General features: G+C 33.8%; 1 protein-coding gene across 2 annotated transcripts in view; it reads left to right on the top strand.

Annotated features, from left to right (window-relative positions):
- LOC115445764 (zinc finger protein MSN2) overlaps positions 1-24,530 on the top strand; it is a 74,632-nt gene that overhangs the window by 38,737 nt on the left and 11,365 nt on the right. Inside the window, exon 1 of one of the 2 annotated variants that reach the window (XM_030172177.2) lies at positions 3,332-3,682. The exons of the other annotated variant lie outside the window; for it this stretch is intronic. The gene's annotated coding sequence lies outside the window, so the exon portion shown is untranslated. Of the gene's footprint in view, positions 1-3,331; positions 3,683-24,530 lie in introns of those variants that run through there. 2 annotated transcript variants of the gene reach the window in all.

Below are 24,530 nucleotides of genomic sequence, written 5' to 3'. Positions count from 1 at the left end.
CTAACAAGTATGACGAGTCAAACACCATTTCGATCCGTAGACGTTCGGGAACCTCTTTACTGTAAAGGCCATGGGTCTAAGGTCCGACCACGCCCCCAGCCGCTTCAACTGCTTGATGAGTGAAGCCATCTCGGTAAAACGAATCGGTGAAATTCAAAACTTTAATACATTAGCATATCGGAATGGCGATATAAACACAGTAATGAGACCCAGCATTGGAATATGATTTCTAACGTAATTGATGGCCGCCCAGGTAGGTTAGCCATCTATCACATCCACGGCCAAGTAGAAGCGAAAACTGGGTGGTCTCAATCGAAACTCAATCTGTTAAAATTGTTACACGGAGATGTATAAACGAAATTACATGTTGCGACCCAGAGTTCGAGTGTAATATGCAAGTCGCTTGTCATCCTATAGTATTAGTATAATAGTTGAGTTTGGTCTAAAGTTCATTAACATTGCTTTCAGTCTCTGTTCCGTTAATCATCGTAGATGTTAGAATATATTGCTAGATTAGGCGTAGATCACGTTGTACCTTTGCATATTGCATAGAGTATATAACTTGGTTCTTAGGATGGCTACTGAACAAGTTTAGCTACTGGAAATGACTAAGGAACAATATATTAGCCTTGTTATTCAACTTGCCTTGCCTTGCCTAATTTCTTAAAGTATTTTCAGTTACTTGAAGCATAACATTAATTGCTCCCATAATTTTAGACAGACAATTAAATTCCTATGTGTTCAATCATTGTGTCGCCAATTGTACTCAATCGAACACCCAATGTAAAGTTATTGTTCACAAACTAACATTGTGTAAGGCCGCGGTGCAATTCATAGATAAATGTCATTAGTAGACAAGAGTTGGCGGTATAAAGAATCTACATTGTATCTTTAAATTGCTTATAATCTATTTATATATTCACCGGTCATAACATATTTTGCAATTATAGAGCGGGATATCCTCAGCAACAAGCTACAAAATGCAAAAAGCGGCTCTCGGTTATACAATCAGGATTCAGTGGGTCGACCTTGGCGTGCGACCTACGTCAACCACAGTTCTATAATAGACTGATGATAATGATAAATTTGTAGTTGAATTACAAGGTAAAAAAAATAATGTATTTTTTTAAATAACGGCTGGAGCAAAATTATTCAGAAATTCGATTCTATTGTTGTGAAGTTATTTAAAACACAAAATGTCAAAAGTTATTTATAGCAACACAGTACATTCTGTTCTTTATGTTGTTACTAGTATAAAATAAAATTGCAAGCAAAATCAGGTTTTACAAATTTGAATATTACTAAACTAATACTATGTATATTATTTTCTGACAACATTTGGCAATAATGAAAAGAAGCGGTCGTCTGTTGATCAGAACTTCCCAAAGCCGTTATATGTAACTGGCTGTAGAAAGCAGGCTTGAAAATATAAGGATATAAAAGTGGTAAGACATTAAAATGTTGTTTAATATTAAGTAATTAAAGATTCTAAAAAAATGCACTTTCTCGCCTTTTTTTATTGTTATTAAATACAGTTAATAAATTTTCAAAGTAACATAGTAATATACCCTGTGTTTATTATCCATTTTTCGGTCACCTATATTTTTTATTGTAAATGTGAAAGTTTCTGAAGATTTTTGAATGTTTAGGTGTTTGTTAGCAATAAACGCAAAAATCGCCGAATGGATTTATCTTAATTTTCGCACACAGAAAAACCAAATACTTAATTAACTGTTTTTATTACGGAAACTTGCACAGTAAAACTTATATTTTGAGAAAAATATTTCACGCATTCGGCAACTCGAGCAGAACTTATTTAAAAATAAGTCATATGTTAATTTTGGTATGTGTACATGCAATCCGCTGTCTGGTGACATGTTATATTCTTTGTCGCTGGTTTATTGGTTGTTTTTTAAAATCGAAATATAACATTCTTGTATAAATATTCGCCTAATCTTTATACTTTACATAAAATCGTGGGTTTATCAAAAAATATGTATTAGCTTTATGTACATGTAATTTAACTATATCCAATGTGCCTTTTTTCAAATCAATTCTATTATAAATTATGTATAAAAAAGAACTACATGTTTTGTATAAACGTAATTGTCTTGTAACTTGACATTTCTAAATAACATGGTTACGTGGGAAAGTAAAAATTTTGTGCGTTTGATACGTAAAGATTTAAACAAAATTATCAAGATCTAAGAGGGATAAGTCGAACATTTGTGTAGCGCAAAAAATCATAACCGCGACAAGATACTGATCGTATAATGTTGCTACTTTAAATTTGTGGCATTTTATCTAAGAAATTCCGTAATATCCGTTAGGACTAATCCGATGCACTCATACACGTGCGATTCAGCGGCACAAGAACGCACACATCGACACGCGGCACACGTGCGCACGCGCGCCGACAGCGCGGAACGAGTTCACACCGACCTGCTGCGCCCGCGCAAGAAAGAACTCAGCCAAGGACGCCGGCGTAACGGTCTCTACGGGCGAGAGCAGCGCGGGGAGCCGAGCACCGTGCGCGGGGAGCCTGCGACGCCGGGTCCCGCTACGTCTGCGTCATACCGCTACAGGATTCACGGGGAGCGCGTGACCCCGCGTACTCCACCAAACTCACGCGCACTCCCGCGCTCTTCCTATTTTTGATATAATTTCGCAAGCATCAATGGACACTCTGTAATAACAAATATATCGAGAGAATAAAGTCTTAAATATATATTACTTGCAATTATCTAAATGAGATTTACAGTTAACTTAGTACACAAATGTAGCTGGGAGCTATTGATATTGCTGGTTCATAGATCAATGATCAATGTTTTTATGGAGTTGTCTAGAACCCTATTCTTCCAAAGAGATTTATGATTTTCAATTCTATACATATCATTCACATTAAGCTTTCATTAAGGTGTCTTTGAAAATATTTGTTTGTAAACTGAAACGTGGACGTTTCATTGTAAATGAACGAGAATCTCTCGATCTCTATTATAAAATGACGGACGTGTCCTAAATGAAACATAATTCTAAAGAAAATCCAATTTTAAGTTCCTTCGCCCGGCCATCGACCCTATAAACCTTATTTTCCATTCTGTTCTGACTGCCCGGCCGCGATATTTCCGTCTCGCAGTCACGAAAACCACTGTGCTGTCTTTATTTTGTTCCATTACGGCCAAGAACAATGAGTATTGGTAGATAGAGGCGAGTGTTATATCTATTCCAGTTGCACTAACGGCGAGGTGCGCGGCGCGAGCGAGACGGACAGAAATCTGTCGTGCACCACTCATGCTAAATGTTTCGAATTCCTATTGGGCCGTTGAGAGCTTAAAGATGGCCACTCGAGCACCGTTTTCTCGTTACGATAACCTAATTTTATTCCATTACATCGGTAGTGGTTGTGCTTAAATTTCAATAAGTTAACTCCATTAAGTTCGAATGTCAGGAGGTAATGCGAGTAAAAAGACACCGACCTCGCAGGCGTGTGTTCGCACGCTGCGCCCGCGCGCTATAGAAAGACCCCCCTCCCCCCCGGCCCCTGGTACACTCGTGCGGTAGACTCCCCCGCGGACCGCGCAGCGCCCCCAGCTGGTGATTCAACTGTGTTTGTTCGGAAACGTCGAAGGTTTGCCGGACGTCAACTGACACGGAACTACCTTCAGCTCATGCGTGTTTCCAGGTATTATTTTAATTTACTCTTACGAATATAAGTCACCAATAGATACAACAATTCATGCAAGCCGAGCAATGATTACTTTATCTCTGGTAAATATTTGGATATATTTTTTTATCATAAAATTTCAATATATAAACACTCGTCTCAACATTATAATTGTAAAATTCTATCTTTAGTACGTATCGCCATATCATACAAATATAGCACAGTTCGCTTACAAAAGATTTCAACGCGCCTGACATATTAATACGACACGTTCATAATATTTTTTATTAAATTATAATTTATACATAAGGGTTCCATCTCTCCTATATTCAAATGTAGCTTAAATAAACTTTAAATAGTTAAAACAAACGTTTTGCACGTGTACGTAGTCATAAGACAACGGCGGCGTGTTTTTTGTCATTAGCATTTTTCCGTGACTATTTAGATGCGGATTATACTAGAAATCCTGTTCAAGTTTTTATTTATTATTAGCGGTCATATCTGTTTGGTACCAGTTTGACCGCTACACCGCCACGACACGTTACCAATATGATTCGAAACTGAACTAACAAGAACAAGGTGTAGTAATGTTGTAAAAAAATTGCATACATCAACTAGCTTATTTTTGTTACAGCAAATCGTTAACATATTAGATGAAGCTAAATAATAATTCTATTTTAAAATCAACTAACGGCATAATAAGCTACCCACATTATGCATTATGCATAGACATACTAAAAAAGATGATAAGACTGATGTATGCGAAGGACCGTCTTTGAAGGTACCACCACTTTGTTGTCTTTGTCACCAAGCAAGCAAGTTTGAGTTTTCTGGATACTCTTGACTTTGGAATTATTAAGCATTATGAGGGTTACCATGGTTTCCAGATTAAAGTCCGTAATGTCAATTAACTAATTCGAAGTTTCACTGGCCATTGCTACCCGGCTATCACTAAGTTATAAATATTTTCATTCAAAATGTTGACTTAATAGGTCTAATTATGTGTGATGCCTTGTATCTCTAAATAAAATTTTCTATTAAGGTTTTTTTATCATTAAGTATTACAAATAAGTTTTTATTCAAGTTACATGTTAATTAAGTTCAATTCAGTGATCTATAATGACAATGGTAGATATTCGTGTTCAATTTCTAAATGACCTTAATTTTTTTAATCGCCTCGTGTATACGTTGTTCTTACAATACAAGCCGATACTTATGATATCTAGACCATACAGAGATAGATAAAGATAACCTACATGTTGACTCTTTGCCCTTTTTGTTTTTGCCTCACTAGATTACTTAGGCGGATATTTGAACAATATATTTAAAAAGACGTATTTTTTAACATTGTTCGTGTATATGACTTCTACAAGATGTACATAAAATTCTTCACGGATTAAACGAGACTCGAAAAGATTTAGATTATGTAGTAAAGTGCCGCTTAGCTACTTTATAACATACTTTACAATACTTACTACCAATTAAAGTAAAACAAAGTTCAATTATTGTATTCTGTTAATAACCTATCTACATATAGGAATATTGTTTCTTGTATTTTCCTTTGTCGGATTAATTATGATTATTGTTGTTAATTAATTATTTATCGCGCATGTTATGAACAGCTAGTGCTCATTTCTTCAATTTATTCACTACGAGAAGATATTAATTTTGTATATTGTCGCAAAAGTAATTGTAAACTTCTGCTAAGTATTATTTATTGCAATTGTAATATCAAATGTAAATTGTCTATTTTGTAGACGCTTCATAAAGCCGAATTGCTCTACATGTCTCTCGCCTCCACTTTCGGCGATAAAATATGAGTTCTGCATGTGTTTAGTTTAACGTAGCACGCGCATTATATTAACAAACTCTAATCTAATACAGTCGTATTTAGGACCTTGTAATCGCAAGAAACGTACCGTTAGCACAACACGATGCAGCGTTTAAACCCATTAACATTGATTTTCCAGTTAAATAGTGGGCTTACGAATTCCTCACTGTGTTGCGTGCTTCACACCGCACTGATGAGAAACATCTATTCATCTCAAATGTTCAATCAATCGCGTGTCGTTGGATAAAAACATTTCCTAAATTTTTTCCGTGGGGAGAAAAAATGTCGTCGTTTAGTAGGTCGACTATTTGTTTATTGTAGGCGGTGAAGTATTATAATTATGAATAGCAATTTCTTTAAATATAAAGTTATTTATGGCTTATAGCAGTACTTTATTCTTTTGTTTTTAGATTTTACTTATTCGTTCTTCAATCTTTAAAGTATTTCATATTTATCACAGAAAAATGATTTGATTAGGAGTAATGTAAGTGTTATAACATTTCCGAATGTCTCCTCCAAAACCATTCCTAAGGTACGTTAACTTTAAGAAGGAAAATTTAGTTGTCGGTTGGTACGGTTCGCATAATAATTGGAAGCACAAATCTGAATAATCACAAAGTAGTACTAACCCGCTCGAGTTTTTCTATACTCGATAGAGTCTGTGGGGAATACTGTCCACGGCTAGGTCCGGTACTACCGGTATAGAAACTAAATAATTAAATTGCGTATTATATAAAAATCGATTTTGTAATACTTGGATTTTTTTTTCTTTCGTATAAGTAATTGTATTTGTATTATGGGGTAGAGAAAATAAAATACCGGAGGCCGGTAAAAAATTACGGACGCTTTAAAACATTAACTAACTGCAACACAATATATTCGTTTTCACTAAATATGCTACTGTCTTCTTTTACTTATGATTAATAATATTTCCATTTATCTCGAGGTCAGGCATGTGTCAATACTTGCTGCTGACACTAAGTGCTAACATATCTTTCTTTTTAATTTTCATTCAACTTATCGGTGATTGAATTCGTTAGGTATTCGACCTTTTTCTTCTGTATATTTAACACTCTCTTCATGTGAATAACCTTTCATTGCCCACATATGAGGACATGTTATGACAAATCAACGAGTTTTCTTACTGAAGCGTACAAGTAAAAGTGTAATTAAACATGTTAATTAGAACGTTATTTTAAACTACATTATGACTTTTCACCGTCAGCCATTGTTCGTAGATTATCCGACAGCATAAGTATAAATGACTAAGAATATTTTATTTAGAAAGTATACTGCACCTATCACTCACAACATATTAAAGTGAAATATCATTGTATTGCTCGCATGAGATCAGACAAGAGCAGGTGTTACGATGCGCTCACACCTTTTGTTTCTTACGATCTTTCACATCTTGCTCTTCTACAACTTATTATAAATCGATTGTAGTATGCAGTACTTGAACGAGATTTCTTTTGATTGATTGATTTTGCCTACTTTCTCGTATTTTGGTGAGATCAACATAAGCATTACTTATATACTTACATATTAATTTGTTAGTTTGACGAGAATGTTCGACATTTAAATAAAACCACCAAATGTATTTATTCGTGATTTTTTCATTTCTACTCTCGAAGTTTCAAAAACTTCCCAGCTTTCATGTTTACGAGGCGGAATAACGTGTTGTTCATCCCAATTAGTTAATGTTGCAATATCTGTATTAATTTTTAATTATCGGTTGCAATAATTTAACAAATTACGCGAAAATATTAGCAAAAAGCGTTTTACGGTTTATGCAAAACTTTGTCACGTTGATCATTTTCGGATGACATATTATAATAGTGATACAATATAATCTATTCATTCTATTGCAATGGAATCTATTAAATGGAAACAAGGAACATAAGACCTAAACGTACATGCGCCCGTTGCAAAGTTTAAACCTGTTTTCATTTATGAAGACATTAGGAATGAATGTTTAATGTTTCCCGTGTAAATATGTGTAACATTACAAGAGTATTAGCGCCTCTATGAGTCACGAGCTATCGTTTTTAAATGTTAATTATATGCGGTGTATACGTGGAAACTACAATTTTATAGGCTATATGAAGACAAGAACGTAATCTTTGAATTTAAATTTCTTGCCACATCTATCCAATAAATCGCGAATACATTATATGGAAATATTCTCTACATTATAATATATTGGAATAAATCTACCTATATTAGATTAGCAAAGTTGAAGTGTTCGTATATATATATAAATTAAAAAAAAGCATTTAAAAAATAACTCATAAATATGTTAGTTTCCTCATAATGTATTATAATGAAAAATTATTGTTTTACGCAGATCCTAGCATTTAGCGTGTCTACACTGTCTTATATTATGTATTCCATGAAACACCATAAATCATTCATTATAATTATAATGAAATCGAACTAAATGGTTGAACATTGCGTACAATACACACGTTTTTGCTATGTATTAAATTTTAACAATAATTGTGCCTGGTTCCTGAGATATAAACTAATCGTACTTCAGTTAATATTTGAAGGCGCACTCCCACAGCGCGTCTGGTCTTTCATAATACTGAAGTTATTTTAATGAATTATGCCAAATTAGGATGCCATGACATTTTCACCTGAGTTTAATACTAATGCCGATGCGTTCACACAACAAACCTCTTGACGTGGTAAGATGAATATCTCAGTCGAAGATACCTCCACATTGGACAACTGTGACATAGTGATTATTGCCGTTAGTTGTCGTATAATATGATTGTCAACAGTTCTCGAATCCTAACGTACGACTCAGCATGAAGATAGAGATCAACTTGACTAGTAATTTGTCTTTATATGGACATGAGCTTCCTGGTATGCAGTATTTGCACACATCAACGGCCGCATATTGATTACATAACAATAAATATTATATTTGTAAGTAAGCAATTCTTAAATTTTCTTTACATGTTTTAAATTATATTATTTCTTTTTTCACACTTTTTACTATAAAATTGTATGAATTGAGTAAAATTATGTGTTTATTAATAATAAAAAAATGATGAAGACTGTCATATATTTAATATATATATAATATGTTTTGTATGAAGATGGAAAACTCTAAAAATATTTACCGATTCTTATGCAAAATATTTACATATAAGGGAAATAGCAAGAGGAAAGTATTGATGAGTATTTAACGCGATGGAAATACTGACCCGTACCATTAATATATTTAAATGTGCATGTTTCACTATAAACAGTGAAACCTTGCCTCAACCAACAATAGCTATTTTGTGCATAATTATTTGTACAATCGTGAATCGTTAAAAGCCGATTACGATTTATCGTTGAACATATCCGCCACGTTAAATATATAACGCACTAAATGTCAATAAGTACTCTATTTTTTTTATAATTGGCTTCAGCTCGTTTTGATTTTAATACCATTTGTGACTCATACTTAAGTTATGAGGTAGACTAAAGAAAACAAAATTAATAAGTATTGTTGCTAGTAAATTGTGCTTTATAACTCAAGTTTCGATTTTGGGCAGATTTAATTTATTAATTATAAGCATTTCCAAAATTGTACACATTTATTTACGTCTACATCATATAAAGATACTATTATTATGTTTCTCATATTTTCTCTAAGTAAGGATTTTTTGCTTAGTCTTATTTTCTATTCATTCATTATGCCTCTATTACAAATATATTTTATACTAGCTGACCCGACAGACGTTGTCCTGTCTTAACTATGTACATAATATTCACGCACGCATTCTGTCGATCGCTAATAGATATGTCAAACCACTAACAGTTATGTAAAATTAATATTGTCGTTAAGTTTTCTTCAATTTTCTAACTATCCGCGCATTTTTTTGATATTTTTCTTTCATAAGAACCTTCTCCTGACAATAACGAACACAGCAAAAAAAAATAGTGAAATCGGTCCAGCCGTTCACGCGTGATGGCGTGACCAAGGGAAATAGGGATTCATTTTTATATATATAAATTAAGATTGACACACATATAAAGTATGAAATGTCATAATGTGAGATATTGTAAAAGCACGCAAAATGTTTCTTACGCACATAAAACAATGTCATTCCATTGCATAAATGCAGTTATATTCATATATTATTCGTCGACTCATATACCGCAGTATCTACGCAAACGCTATCGTAATTATTGTTAATAATAATTACGATTGCAGATCATGAGTAACTTTATCCGTTTAAATATTAAACGATTGTACTTTATAATATAAATTATTATGAACATAATGCCAATAATCTCCGTTGGAACACATTAAGTTGTTAGTTTAAGCGAAGCAGGCGCGAAGAATCGGCTTTATAACGACAACCGTTCCTTCGGTCCACCAATTCCAATTAAGGTGTTACAAAGTTGATGTCTTAAAATATTTCTGGAAACTTGTGCCTTAGCAAGACAGAGTAATAATAAATCCTTATCACTACATTATAAAACAAAGTCCCACCGTCGCGTCGCGACTGTCTGCCGTACCGAACGGATGTTCATATGGTTTTCACGAATGGACGGAGTAAATCAAGAGGAAGAATTATGTATTTAATTCATTGATGTTTTATACAAGAAAAAAAAATACGCATATATGCTCTGCATCTCGCGCGAAGGCGGCGCTGGTCACTAGGTAACTATAATTAAAACGCAAAGCAGGAAGTAAAACGGTCTACCAGTTTTTTAAATATAAAATTACCTAAATACGAAGGACATTGTTTCTTAATATTATTAATCAAAATGTATTAACGCGGAATACTTATAAATCGTACGTAAAAAGTGAACGTTACTTGATAAAAATATTGCGATTATTATTCATTATGTTTTTCTTTACGAAATATTACCGTCATTCTGTATTTTTATAGGCAGTTACATGCGCCACGAAAGGCGCGTATCGAGTTTTAATCCCTTTTTCGATGCTACCGTATACATGACATCGATGCGGACTGATTACACTATAATGCCCAGTTTTTTAAAATTACAATACCCTGTTAAATTTAGAAGTTATATTTAGAGTCCGAAACGAGAGCAGATAACTGACGAACAGTCTTTAATCTCTGCCATTGTTGTAACATATTAATCATAAGTGAAATTGTGGTTAGTTCATGTGTTTTTTACAAGCAACTACCGAACAGCCGATTGTAACGAAGGTGTAAGAAAGTTTGTTCAAATGAGTGATCGGTTCTGACATGACCCAAATTCCAGTACAAATTTTATAGCACAGAACATTATTATCTTTTTAGGTACACAGTTGATGTTGATCTACATATTTGTGGTGTTAAGTATTTAGTTTGAACACATTTTAAGATTTGGCGCCGGTTAACTATTATAAAACCTACAGAACTCAAACGTCTGCTCAACTATTTCATGTCTGGTAGAGTTTTATACTTGTGCAGATTTTGTTTCGTATTCAGAGAATAACTCGTTTCTGTTTATTTCAAGTTTCGACAGTATAGGTATTATGTAGATAAAGTGTTGTTTATTTTATTTAGTTGTAATTATTTTCGGATCGAGCAACGCAGTAAGTGCGATTACTATGCATAACATTGAATACAGTTATGTTTATAATTATTATACCACTAATAAACAAATAATTCTGGCTAAATTATCTATTTTATTTGACATAAATTCTCATAACGTCGTATATTCGAAACGGTTGATATAACTGAAGCGCCTAAAATTCGCCGGATTTGTTTTGTTATTATGACGTGATGCGTGACAATTCTATCGTCATTCTGGGCACTAAATCCAACGCCTGGTAATTAACGTCAGTCATCGAAAACAAGTTTGAATATGAATCAAACCCAGGACCTCACCAGTTCCTTAATCTAAGCATACTGCGTATTAAGCTGGTAATAAAAGACTAGCACCATTATCTAAAATAATTGTTCATGGTAAAGACATAGCGGTATTAACTTTTTGACTATTTATACAATCAATTAACAAAACTAACGGTGACAACATTTAAACTACGTTTATTACCTAGTTCCTTTATTCCACCAATTGGAATAACCCCAAAATTTAAAAATAATTACGCATACAAAGTATCCACTTAGGGCTACATTTGTATAAAAATGTTATTATAAAAAGTGCAATGTAACTGTATCAGTTTTTCCTGATGAGGAAATTGAATTGTATTTGGTGTCACAGTAAGCACCGTTACTAAGATATTGGATGAATCGGCTTGCTATTTTAATTTTATTCATACAGATATTTAGTAATACACGAGTAAAATAGGTCAAATGGAATGACAGGTAACTAGTTTTTGACGAGAAAACCGGGTCACACATGCAACAAGCTTCTATATTAAAGTGTTGGGATATGATAACTGCCGTGATATATAATATGCTGTATGTATTTTATACATTAAAAGGTACTTAATCTTATTATTTGTATTTCGTGTATTGTTAATGAATAATGATTATGTATTAAATAGGAATATTACGCACATTATAAACCATTGCACTGAACGATCAACGATATTAATGAGTTAAGTGATGCTATTTCATCAATGTCGAAATCGCAAAGCTAAATTACGAAATTTAAGAAAAATTCGTGACCCACCTACCTGTAAATTACCCAAACTATGTTATATGTTTACGATTATGTTATCTATGTTAAATCAAAAAGAATGATAACTGTGTGTAGTAGCTGTATCGACTCGAAGCGGTATATTTGCTCGGCTATATTTTGTATCGTCTAATCCACTAACGATTTACGAGGAAACGAGGCGCGTTTCGCAAAGTTGATTGCTCGAACATCGAGATTGGTTCTCGACTGCGCCGTGTCTAATTTATCACAAATGATCGGAGTATAACAACTGATATATGCCGCGTGACTTCGCTGCCACAGACGGCTTGCAGGAGTCATTTGCACAAAACACGTCCCATCTTCCCTGTTTTGTATAATTATTACGTGATCAGTTTAAACTGCCAATATAAATTCTATACGAACATTTCAAACGCTATCGTATTGCGAAATAATATCTACTATAGTTCGTAATTATGTCGCTGTCTTTTATGATGGATTTTAGTAATTCTATCAAATGTGTCTGTTGAGGAAGTTTCAAGTTTTAGTCATTAAAATATCAGCACACGTTTTCGCGTATACTTATTGCAAAATTACATTTCTATCTCTCATCACAGTCATTTATTTCATTTGCAGGCAATAAAAAAATCATCGAAACTAATAAAACTATTATTTAACTCACTAAACTATTATTTAACCATTAAACAATATATTTGACGTATTTTTAAATTAATACGGCTACATTAAAACATTTTCTCAGGAATTACGTAATAGCCGCATAGTTTCGCGTTCTTCTCACAACAAATGTGAATGAAGCATATCTCTTTCACATCTTTAAAGATTAGAAAGACTATTAGATATTGTTTCACAAAACGAAATCACCTCGGGGTTTTAATATATATAATTAAACTGCAGCGATGATCTGTATCCTCTTTTCATTCCGAGAAATACTCATTTTGGTTTCGTAAAATAATTTACTTTGCAGTTTGTGGCTATAAGAATGAGTGGTCTTCGTTACTTATTTTGTAAGTTTCACAAAGTATGATGCATCGATATTTCCTATGAATGGGTTTTTGAAATTCGATATTTTTTAGAAACCTTATAGACCCGTTTATTTTGTATGAGAACTAATATAAAATGTGTAAATATTCGTTTATTAACAAGGACGCACTACACTGACCTCAGGCCATAAGGAAAAAACATTTAGAAGCATATCTATAAAGCTTTGTTTGGCCTAAATGTCATATCGAATCCTAAATTGTTTAAAAGAAACAATAAAAATACTGTTGGTGTATAAACGATGTCAGACAACTACGGGTGAAATGTAAATTAATTTAGCTCGAAAACTGAACAAGATTCCCTAAACATAATATATAACATAATGAGCCTGTATTCCTCCGTATGTGTGTCACCATATTCCATTCCATTCGTATTTCATTTATTTATGCAGACACAGAAAATATCTTATTCATCATAAAATTAAATCGATTTTCATCAGCGCCTTAATAGGTATAGGCTTAGAAGCAAGCTAGAGGGCGCCGCGCATGCGTCGGAGACCCGGCACGTACGCTATCCTCTACCATTACGATTGCTAGTTAAGCGAGAGTATACATTATCGTAAAACGTTAAGATAACTTTACCCTATCTACATTCATAATATGTTCTCTTAATTATTTGACTATAATGTCAGTTTAATAGGCCTCTGCGTAATTATGCCCCGACGTAACGAGAAATAACGGGAATACAACAAATAATATTTATAATTAAGTCGATCAAGTGCTGACCTTTGTTCTCTAGCAATCTTTTACGGAAATAGAAACGGAGGAGCTAAATATAATGGTGCCAGTGTAGTATCGGTTTGCCGCAGTACTGGCTTAGAAAAATTCTTAATTGGCTTCGATAATGGCTAGCAGTTTCAAAAAACAATGTCTGCCTATAGCAAATATTGCACTGAAACGTCGCTTTTAATTTAAAACGAGACTGTTAAGAATTTCAAATGCTGTCCAAGCGACCGAGAGCATTCTTCACGCAAGCATTGGTCCATTGTATTAAATATATTTGCATGGCCAAATTGACCTCTCGACAAGGGCGAACTTGCACGACTTTGTATTGCAGCTAGTTCGCAAGACTATGAATTTAGTTTTAAATATTTATTAAGGAAAGAGAACTCAGAAGAAATAGAATATTAACTAATAATTTGAATGCAATACTGTCACTCGTCGTTATACGATTAGTAACACATACAAAAAAAATAAAGTTTTAGTGCGCATCACACACATGAGCACGGTTTTAATGTTACGACTTTCCTTACCGACGCATGTTCGCATTCATAATTATTCTAGTAAATAGTGCTTATAGAAATGTACTAAATAAAAAATATATATTACACTGATCTTAAAGCCGATTATTGTTGGACTCTCAGCGACTGTTCTAGAAAGCAATTATAGTGTAGTGTTCTGAGTGCAGAGTTCTGCGTTTACTATAATCTATGCTCTTAACATACTTAACCGTATTTTATTGCAGTGGACAGAAGACCCATACGTACCGCAGATCGCTACTCTAGAGAGTAGAGAACTCTAGGTGGTCTGTTATGTTATTACCGCCCACTTGGATGTAAGCGACCCGTATTCTAGACATTTGTGATGAATAAACAAATCTGGGATATAAGGACTTATACCTCTTTAAGCGACTTTTCGCAGTCTTTTATAATAGATTATGAGAAATTTGCAACGTTTAAACCTCACTACAGTTATTATTTATAACAGATAAAATAAAATTTGAAAAAAAAAAATGTGTCTCTCAGACTATACAAAAAAAGTCGATACCGAACCTTAGATTAAATTAAAACCCGCTCTCTGCACGGTACAGTCGTACAGATAAACTTGCGAAATACTTTATATTATATTATACATGTCTACAGAATTGATTTTATTCCACGAGGAAATTTCTCATAGATTCACCATATTAATCTCTTGAATATAAAATTCGATTGCCTCCTATTATCCTGATTCGTAGATTTATATGTGTTAATTATAACATTTTATTTTTTATTAATACTCATTGATATGCATTTCCATGTGAAGGATGGTCTGTGAGCAGACAGCGTTGGATGTCAATATTTAGAGCACATTAATGGAATGTAAAAAAAAAATCGTTTTCACTCAAAACCTGATGCAATTACCTTGGTAAACAGCGCTAAAGTATAAACCCTTCAATTAAAACACATAATTCCGGTTTTACCGTAAACATGCGTGATTGCCCGTTTCTTACGAATTGTAATTTGGCTATATTCATTACGAAAGTGACTACAAATGCTACAAGCAACAAAACAATCTACATGGCATCCCTTAGAATCTTAAGAATCTTATCGTATGACCTCATACGAAAATTGATGAGAACATTACTTTTTATGAGGACAAGCGCCATCATTTTCCTCCCTACAATTACAAAAAAAACACGGATATTCTTAACACATTCAAAAGGAAGTTTTATTCATGTTTGCAACGGTAATACGAGTTTAATTAATATGCATAGTGTAATCGTAAATAAACGAAGAACATAATATATTTGAAATGTACGATAACCTATTTACGGTTTGAAATACTAAGAAATTATATTTATTCATGTCATTACCCGGAAATTCCTTCATTACAATATTCTGTATTTAGCATTCTAAATAAATAATATACTTACTATATCATTCTTTATTAAGTAAAGTATTAAGTACATACATTTCTATAAAATGTATGTACTTAATACTTTTCTACCCCGAAAAATCACAAGTGTGTCAACAACACAAAAGAAACCACTTCTGATAAATCCAACGAAACTCGATGGAGGCCAATTAAAAAGGCATTAATGACAAAAGTAAATATGTTTTATATTGATTTAAATTGCAAACGAGCGCGTCACATCTCCGACCGGCTTAAAGTTTCGCTCGCGGCGGTTTAATTGGTTGACGTGTCCGGTCCTTTTCGTCATCGATGCGGATGGCCTGGGACAGGCCTAACATTTGCGTTAGGTTCAGCCAATATATACGAGAGATATCGACCACAATAGGGCAGAATTTATGCTCAGTACGTTGTTAATCTTTTAGTGCCGATCTAAGTTAATCGATAGGACATTAACAACGTCGCTTCGTTGGTAATGGTCAGTCCCGGGACGCGGTGCTCAAGGCTGCCGGTGAAAGGATCCGCTGTGAATCTGGATCATCCCAGCGGCGAGCTGCGGGCTGTGAGGCGCGCACGACCAATGCGATCAGTTCATATTTACCTACCATTCATATTTCACTAATCTGTTTTTCTGTAAAGAATTACTTAAAGATTGTCCAGTGCAAACATTACCAAATTTAATACACGTAATATTAATAATAATGTTGTTATATACATATCGTAGAACTAATTAACGTGTTTTTACCCGACATTTTCATTCTCTGAAAAACTTATTTACTTCTTGCGTATGCGACCAGAATGAAAATTATCACATCTTACGTCAATAGAGAATAAGTCATCAGAAACGATCATTATACCGGATCTGAACGCATTTGCCGCATAATAATATGCCGATTCAACGAAAGTGATCGCGGTTTTCTTGCGTCAGTTTTCTCACAAGACGATTGACACACATATCTCTATTAAAATTTACAAAACTACTTCAAGTGGCTGTAATAAAAAGAAGAGTAAAGTTAATAGAAGCACGATTTATAAACGTGTCCGTGCGATTACCACAATGTTTTTGTTTTATTGCTCCACAGAATGCTCGGTTGTTTTGTTGCACGAAAATTTAAAGACAACGTACTTGTCCAGGTAAATAATAATAATTTGTGGTGCATTCGATGTACGACAGTCGAGACCGCTTCGCATCGACACCACAGAATATGCAAATAACGCTAAACTGCAACGTTACGAAATGCAAGCGAACGATAGACGAGATAATACCTATAAATAAGGACACACTATTAACGGTGAAATAAATTGATGTGAGATCACGACTTGAAAATTATTAAACTGAAGTCATTTACACTGTGAAACTCAACTAAAGTGCTCAACTTGTACGTGACTACTCACTCTGTGTTATTTACCAATGCATTTCACAACAGATACTAATTAACCCAAGTGATGATAAAACATATATTTCATCTAGAAACAACAAAATTAACTTTACATTGTAAGAAACACGTAATATGTTTTGCATATTATATCGCTTCAAGCGAATTAGTTTCTATTCGCGTAATTTAATAACATCAATCATTTACCTTGTTTTTTATGTGAATTGAAAACTGTTAAATTAAACTCATCTTATAAATGATTAAATTACTCGGTCAGAATAGATTAATACCCGTACGTTAACACCTCCGCTCGTACGCTCGTGCGATTGCAGATGCTATCAGATCTTTACATCCATCTACAAAATAAAACCAGTTGAAGAAATATCTAAGCTCATGAGTTGCTTTCTACCACGTCTCCATATACATTGTACACGTAACACAAATGTTCGTTAAAAAATATTCCGATGGATACTGTACGACATTATTTTATATGATAAAAAAATATAAGAATTTCTCAAGAAAATAGTTTAATATAGGTATGCGTGACCTCTAAAAGAATTTATATTTATTGTCCGTATTGGTGTAAGCAACGATTATTATTTTGCGAGTACTCGCACAGATATACACTCACTAGTTTGGAAAGTATTTATTTTCATTTATATGTTCTTTCTCCCATATCAAAGGGCTTGTCATCGCATCGTCCCATATTTTAAGAATAGATAATACTAGTATGTGCCTCTCAGGTTTTGACATCGAGTCAATTCGTTAAAATTATGCTTTTGATGAGCCGTATCTTTAATTGAACTGTGCTAAAAAATATTTTAATAAACTTATTCATCTTAACGAGAACTCAAATACAAACGGAAAAACGATTACAAAGACATAGTGACCGACAGTTGAAGTACATAATTTTATCAAAGGGTCATTTTTCTATATTGAGACTCCCATCTTCAAAGTTGGAAAGCAAACACCTCTTCTCTGGTTCAGAGGATCGCACTTAGGGCTGGTGCGGTCAGCTTGAGGCCTGCAAGATATCACTGGCATATCCTCTAATTCATTATAAAATTGACTGCCTCGGTGGCACAGTTGTATTGCGTGCGCGGTGCTATACCGCTCTCAGGTCCTGGTTTCGATGCCAGGTCGAGCATAATGATATTTTTCCAGCTAAGTATCAGCTGAGATTCTGAAACTTGTGCCCGATATGGCGATAGGCTCGCCCCACAACATGGGACGGAATATACACGACGAAAAATCAATGCCTTAATTGCATCTCTGCTTACCCCTTTGCGGATAAAGCCGTGATAATGTGTTATATTATAATCATCGTTTGGCAATAAAATGAGGACTACGTTAAAAATGGGAATCAGTAACATAAACGCTCAGTTTAGAATATTTTATATTAAAAACTATAACAAATTTCATTTTAATCTCATTTTGCCTCGGACATCTAAGTGGATTTTAGAAAAGCGTCAATTTTAAAATAACTTCAAAAAATTAACGAATCTTCAAATATCTATGACGTTCCAAACCATATAATTACCTTTGCCGACATAATCCTACAATTAAAACTTATGACGAAGAGGTTTATATTTATCACATGGGTTTACAAATCTTGCGTGTGTGAGCAGCAAAAAGCCACAGTTGAAAGAAAATTAATAATTTTACAACTCTGTCGCTAATAAATGTTTAATACCAGTTACATAGCTAACTGTTAGGGTTATTAAAAGCGTCATTTAATAAGCGATGATGTGAAGTAAGTTCTATGTACATTTTAATGGCCTAGCCAATACATATTTTTAATTAGTGATTAAAGTAAACGATGTTTTGTATACTTCGCTCGCTAATTATTTGACTTAAGAGTTATCTCATACGTGTGCTTTATATCAACATAGATAAAACTCTGTTTTAAAATAGTATTAGAGGCTTAATTAACATAATATTGCAGCTTTATTGAAATACATGATTATTAATACATTTAAACGAATGTATCAATATGTATGTACTATGTATACTATTAAATTATAGGATATTATCGTATAGTTGCTTCTATTTGGCAAGAAATTCTTGTATAGTACGTGTAGCGTGTTTGCTGTCGAGTGCTGAAGATAACCTATCAACCCTGAGTATAATAATTCTATATCAACAGTTGGTCACGACTTCCTTGTGACGAATTTTTCTCATTTCTACTCCTCACTAAAGAAAATATACGTCGACATAAACTGGAGTGAAAGTATAAAAAAATCACTGATAAATTATTTATTTACACAAAGTAATCTTATTCTTTTGTACTCTATTAAAATGTTATTAATTTGTCAGTTTAATATATTATATGTTCATTTTATGCCAAGATCACTTGATACGGCTGATCATGTCACTGATTCCAACGACAAATCTATTAATTTACGCTGTTTTCTGGGTATTTTTATTCTATGAACCAAGTTTAAAGCAGCTCTACCACGTGTAAATATATTTATACTTTTAAATATTATTACAAATGTCATAATAATATGTACAAATTTGTATAACATTTAACGAACTAAATATATTACACGACAGCCTAATTGGCAATGGAAATTGTAGTCAGTGTTCTTACTACCTCGAATCTATTGAGACTTAACATCTACTGTCTCGGGGTGTCGAATGTAGTACAGAACAGTCAATAGACTCAATAAAAAAAAAATGGTTAGTGTCCAAGATAGCGACCAGATTTTCGATTCGTAAGTATTGGTAAAATAAAGAAAAATTAAAATATTTCGATGATTGTTTAAAGTTTCAAATAATATTTTTTTAAATTCTGCTAACAGTTAATACACATGAAACACAGTACTTGTTTCCATTAATCATATACCGTTCAGAAACGAAATAGTAGTCCAAGACATTAGCGCGTTAAAATAAAAGAAAAACGAACTACAGCTTTATATTATACTTATACATACTTACATGTAACTTGGAGCAAACGTTTATTAACGTCTTTGTATGCCAAAATCAAACGCGTAGACAAACTACGTATTAATAGTCGCAGTGTGTCTAATGTGTACATGGATCAATACATCGTAGAACACGACATTATTACGCTTATTATATCAAGATACTCAGATGTCCTAACTTCCTGAATAGGAGCGAGTTACAGCGTCTAGTAACGTAAATTTATTGATGTTAGTTATACGTGCAATAATTATAATCGTGACTTTTGCACCGTGCCATTTTGTAATGAATACGTAACAATGATATTTTAATTATAAACACGCACAGGGTACCCGCAGTTATTAAGAGTCGTTGTTTAAGTATCGGGATGAAATTCTGGACGCAATTGGTACGTGACGTGTATTGTATCATATTATAATTTTTTTATATTTTAAACATATTGAAATTATGTAATGTTTTTTCACTGAATGCTTTATTTTAAGTTCTTTTTTCATTATAATAGTATTTTTAAACATTAATAAAAAAATGACATCAAAATGAACAGTAATTTATTTGATAACAAAGTTAACATAAAAGATTACCGCAACATAATTTTATTGGCATTAATATATTGATAACTGCTAAACGTCACAAAAATTCTCTGACATCTGATTACCTAATTGATGAATTTAACTTTTCATCGACAAAATAAAACTCAGATGAATTATACCAACCTGTTTTCCATTCATCCTCTAATTGACCCGTCTGTCAAATTTTGACACCAATTTGCTTCCACGTTGTACGTGCTTTGTGCATAATCGTGGTTAAGGTTTAATTATCAACAAGTCAAAAACATCATTTATTTTTTCGCGGCCGAGTACAATGATGTGCCTGTCGAAACACTTTTCACATACCTTTTGTTTGTACATCAATTGTCAGGCATTCAAAAGCGTCTTCATTTTGTATATCAATATTGTTCCAAGTGCTGAATTGTTTTTATATTTTTCATTACTACAAATTGACGTGCATGACTGCCAAGTTTGATATTCAGTTTTAATTTGATGCGTGCATGTCAAAATAGATTTATTTTATCGTGTTAAGTTACAGCCGAAACAGAACAAGATTAGTTCCTTACCTACATCTAATGCATGTAGTGTATATCTTGGTATATTTTAAATCACTTTATTTCTCCAATTATGACGTAAGAGGAAAATTATCCTGTTATCCGTGCAAGAAATGAGGAAATAAACCTGTATTTGATTTATTATTTTAACCAATAATATGTTTTGCCTTAAAGCCATAATTGTGCTGGAGCTATTATTGATAATGTAAATTGATATCCATAGCTACCTATAGTATGAATTTCATAATCAACATTAAGTAAATTATACTAAAAATATTACGTTCTTATAATAATAATATATAAACTTATATTCAGAATTGTTAGAGACCCTTTATTTGACTCCGAGTCCTCGTTACGTCAATCACGTCTTAAATGTGCTACAGCCTAAGTGTAGCTCGTTACCTACTACGAAGATGCCTAATTATATTCACATTGGCTGATATCCTAATGATACAATATTCACAAATGATTACGTTACGTGTACCAGACATACTTGTTTAAGCCTAAATGTGATCATAATATATAATTATTTATTATGTAGAGACAAAAATATAAAAGAAAGTGCGTTAATATGATAAAATATTAAATTACATTGATTGTTAGTATTGAAATAAGATTGACAGCAACGTTCTCCCAACTTGGTCGTAATCTCAAGTTCGTTTACTTAACAATGTCGATTTTTATTTCGATAATGTACTTTAACATTGTAAAAGATCGTGATTAAAACACCATAAGAGAGTGAAGGTCTGCGTGAAACCAGATTGAACCGGATCCAAATCGGAGGGAGCGTTTTCTGTAACTGGAGCAGACGGCCGTCTCGAATATCGCCCCTTATGTCGATAATAAGATTTTCTTTCGAACGCCGCAATACCGTAGTTTCTCTTTTTTGTGAGTGCACCTGCGATGTAGGGCAATCTTGGCTTATTTCGAAACGGAATCATAATTGACGCTTATCAGACAAATCTCATTATTGTGTCCAATAATGTATGTTAAATATTCCAATAATTATATTATGAGTATTCGGTTATTAGTCACTATGCCATTTTATACAATTAGCTATGACTGTGTAATGTCTATATTACTTCGTTGGAATAATGTGATCAGGCATTATTGTGTAAATAATAATCATGAAATTATGTCTTAAAATTTTCACGAAGGCTTTTACTTAATATCTCTATCTGCAAAGACATTCCCGCGTTATTTTAAATTATGATATACAGTGAGTACTTGTTCCCTTGTGTTTATGTTAAGAAAGTTGTCACGTGAGTCTCGTAAACATAGCGCATTACCGCGCGCAATACTTTGATTTTACTATCATTAATGATTTATTACTAATGAATCAACTATACACGAGGAAGTAATATTCGTAATTCGAATAAAGTAGGTACAAGATAATGCAAAACAGATGTTTATTTAATGCGGGACATAGCGGTCATCGTGGTATAAATTTGGGCGTAATCTTGCTAAAACTGAGCAATTCGCTGTCTGGTGCAGCCACACCCGCATAATATTAAGGTGTTTCGTATGACTCGTTTGTGTTTTTTTTCATATAACAATATCACTGGTGTCTAACGACTTGGATGACCTCAGCCCAGTTGCTACGGTGAGGAGACAATGCAAGAGAAATGTTCTGATAATATATTCATACGGAGAAAGTACATAATTTTTCCTTTGCTGTTGGTAAACAACTTAATTCATTATATAACATTTTGGACATGTAATTTATATTCAAATATAATGACTACGTATAAACTTATTGGGTAAAATTAATTTATATTTTAAAAACACGTTTTTGTTTAAAGTATACAGAAGATTTTACATTTATTATTGTTATAATATTATATGTCTATTATATTTAATGCATAATACCTACATCTACTCTGCTTGCACGTAATAAAATAATATGTATAAAATATTAAGTATAAACGTTTCAATTGGAATGGAGTATTTGTTGATTAACAAGTAAGATAGCTTTAAACAGGTGAGACCATAATCTGTGGAGTCTTAATGTTTGTAGCCCGGTAGGGTTTAGTCATTCTATAAACGAGACACTAAAGTAATTCAAGTTTACCAAAACTAGCTAAGTACGTTTTGGCATTTGCATGAATTGGGCAATTTACATGTAACTAGCAATATTATAACGGAGAGACGCGACGGCGGCGGCGGGCGCGGGCGCAGGCGGGCCCTCCGCACGTACAATGTACATGCCTACCTACGAAAATGTATCTCTGTGTACATACATAGTCGCGTGGGAAACTCGAGCACCGAGCATTTGATCCAAGCACTGGCGATATATTAAGTCAGAATTCGACGCACTCCAGTTGCGCGTAAGTAAATAATCTGCACCATTAATGTCACGAATAGATTGTGCATCCTTGCGCAGCCACCGGTCTCCCGATTGCCATAAATCAGATCGTAAACTGAAATCGACCCGCATTGGCATTTGTAATGGCCTCATGTTCGGCTCTATTCTACATGCAATATTTATTATCCATAGTTATAATTATATCCTACCTATTGTATCCTACTTACGATTGCATCGGTGCGCGTGTTGCTCCCGAATCGTATCGCTTGGTCTGATGATTACGTCGTGGACATCAAAGATCCTCACGTCTGCTTTCTTTAGGTACTCTACAGTGTACTCTATATAGTTATTTTAATGGCACTGATGTTTTTTAACGAATTCTGAGGTGGATCTAAAGAATTTGGAGAATCACAAAATATATTCATATATTACGTAAAATTCAATGACATATCAATCGAAATGCAAACAATTTTGCTTTTATAGATATAACAGAGAGCTGTCGGGCCGACGACCTCCGCGGCTTCAAGCGCATAAAGACCTCAGACCGATTTGGGTTAAGTAATGAATTGACTAATTATACCTACAAATGAACATTTCTTAGTAAATAAATGCGATTAGATATCAAATAAAATGGGACTATGCGAATTATCCGCACGCTGTTACATGATATTAAATACTATGTTATCACCAAGTCGCATGAGTGTATCAACAGGCACATGTCGCGACGTCGCCATAACTCGTTTAGACTTCCCTACACGTCTAATGATATATATTATGCCACCCTAAGTCTAGAGTGCGAAGCGCCACGCGCACCACAAGTGATGACAATTTCACTTTTACTGGTATTCAGCTTGAATGCATAATAATCTGGCATAAAATTGCAACAGTCAGGTACACGACAGAGATCAAAGGCTGAACGACGCAAACGGTCATCTTGGCTGAAATGTCAGAGGTGAAGAAGCGCGGACGCACGCGGCCACCGCACTGCCACCGCCGCGCCGCGCCGCACCGCGCCGCGCTGCCTCTGCGCTCTGGTATGCGCGCAGCCGGCTACCATGTACGGCTAGCGGCGGATACCGATCTATAGGAAACATG

Source organism: Manduca sexta, chromosome 28 (assembly GCF_014839805.1).
Source record: "Manduca sexta isolate Smith_Timp_Sample1 chromosome 28, JHU_Msex_v1.0, whole genome shotgun sequence".
In the NCBI taxonomy this organism is placed as follows: Eukaryota; Metazoa; Arthropoda; class Insecta; order Lepidoptera; family Sphingidae; genus Manduca; species Manduca sexta.
The sequence above is the reverse complement of the archived record's forward strand: the minus strand, read 5'-3'. Positions and strand labels throughout refer to the sequence as shown.